This window comes from Chrysemys picta, unplaced genomic scaffold (assembly GCF_011386835.1).
Source record: "Chrysemys picta bellii isolate R12L10 unplaced genomic scaffold, ASM1138683v2 scaf6395, whole genome shotgun sequence".
NCBI lineage: Eukaryota > Metazoa > Chordata > Testudines > Emydidae > Chrysemys > Chrysemys picta.
The window spans coordinates 1-2,000 of record NW_027059095.1 but is presented as its reverse complement, the minus strand read 5'-3'; the positions used below and the strand labels follow the sequence as shown (position 1 = coordinate 2,000).

Below are 2,000 nucleotides of genomic sequence, written 5' to 3'. Positions count from 1 at the left end.
TGGAGACACCTGGGCTACAATATGTGATGCACACTTTGATCTCAAAACTGCCAGTGTTATCTGTAATGAACTACAGTGTGGAATAGCTGTATCTATCCCAGGAGGAGCTCATTTCAGAGAAGGACATGGACCAATGTGGAATAAGGAATTCCAGTGTGTAGGGAATGAGACACACCTTGTGTACTGTCCCAGGATATCACATGTGATTCAGACGTGCTCACATGCAAATGATGCCAGCGTCATATGCTCACGTAAGAATTTGGCTCAATGTCTCTAAAATCCCAGTGTTGTGTATTCTAGAGTAGGGTGCAGCAATAAAATGATCTCACTCTGTAGGGAGCTGGGATAATAGAGCTGCTCTCAGCTTCTAGTAAAATCTAAACAATCCAATATAATGGGAATGGTTCAATCCCCCCAACTTTCCTTTTCTTTATTATTTAATATAAAGTATCTTAAATGCTCCCTCTCAAAACCCTTTCTCCCTTTTCCCCTGGGCACACAGGGTTCCGGTTGCTGAATGGCAGCTCAGAGTGCTCAGGGAGAGTGGAGATCCAGGTTCTTGGTGCCTGGGGAACCCTCTGTGACTCACGCTGGGATTTACTGGATGCCAACGTTCTCTGTCGTCAGCTTGACTGCGGATTTGCTGTATCAGCCCCAGGAGGAGGGTACTTTGGGAAGGGAACTGGCTCTGTCTGGACAGACACATTTCACTGTAAAGGGACTGAACCCCATTTGGGCCATTGCCCTGTTACTGCCCTGGGGGCTTCTCAGTGCTCACATGACAATGATGCCAGTGTGATTTGCTCAGGTAAGTGCAGGAGAGATGCTGGATTAATGACACCTGCCCCTCAGTGTGTGACACTGTCCCCAGAGCAGGGAATCTTCAGGGAATGGCAAGGGAGGGGGAGCTAGATCCTAAACCATGTACAATAACAACTAATATATTACAAGTAAAAGTAAAATAAGTATTATCACAAAATAATAGTTATGACTAGGGAAAGCCCTGGATTTTCCAGGAAAAGCTTGAGCAAAAGTTTGTGTGTGCAGGGCAGTAAAGCAGGGACAGAATTTGTCCTTAAGAGTTTCATAAATCTCACCAACTCACTGTCCCCATCCTTTTTTAAAATCATTACTCTGGTAGTTACAGGGGGAACCACCCCCTATATGGATGTTGCTTCACACTGTCTATTATAAAATATTCTCAGCACCTTTTTCAGAAGCTCTCATGTTTTCATCGACTGTAGCAGGCCTTTGCAATTTGGCAAGGGGTCAGTGCCAGGAAAGCACCTCCCCTTCCTTCAGTGAAATTCCTTCCATTTTGGCTGAAATATAAACTGCTGAAAATAACAATTTTCTTTTTCACACGTGAGTACCCGAGGATATTTTTGGTAGCATGCCACAAAGAAAATAGTACTTTCTCTCACTGTAAAAATAAAAATAAAAAAATTCACACCTTTCCAGTTGAAAAAAGTTCAGGAGTGTTGTTCCCTGCTTTCTGATACTTTTTTCAAACTTTTTATAGTGGGAAAAACAGGGGGGAAATAACAAGGGAGAGAACGCAGGAGAATCTGTAAATTATAAAATGGAAATGGAAAACTGATTTTTTGTTTCCAGAACCTGAAATGAAACATTTTAGTTAGAATCTAAACAATAATTATCATTCCATTTCCAAAAGTCAAAATCTTGGTTCTTTTTCAAAAAAATCCAGAGAAAAAGTGAAATGTTGCATTTGAAATACTTCACAGGAAAAAATTTGCGGTTTTCAACAAACTCTATTATTTACCTGATGTAAGCAGAGTCAGGATGAGCTCTACCCTGACATCTGGTGGTGAATTATGGCGAGTGTGGAAAAGAACTCCAGGGGCTGATCTTGTTTGCATAGGCACACCCACTCGCCTGGCATGAAACAACAGCAACTCAAAGTGGTTACTTTGGCTGGTGTGGGATCCCCAGTTTCTCTGTTATTGTGGCAGGAAGAATAAAGTTTTGTTACCCTGATT

At 42.0% G+C, this 2,000-nt stretch overlaps 1 long non-coding RNA gene across 1 annotated transcript; it reads left to right on the top strand.

The window, feature by feature from the left end:
• Window positions 1–6: 6 nt before the first annotated feature.
• On the top strand, window positions 7–1,212 carry LOC101940730 (uncharacterized). Its single transcript, XR_010597624.1, has 2 exons — window positions 7–251; window positions 503–1,212. It is a non-coding gene; the product is annotated as an uncharacterized LOC101940730 (long non-coding RNA).
• The last annotated feature ends 788 nt before the right edge of the window (window positions 1,213–2,000 follow it).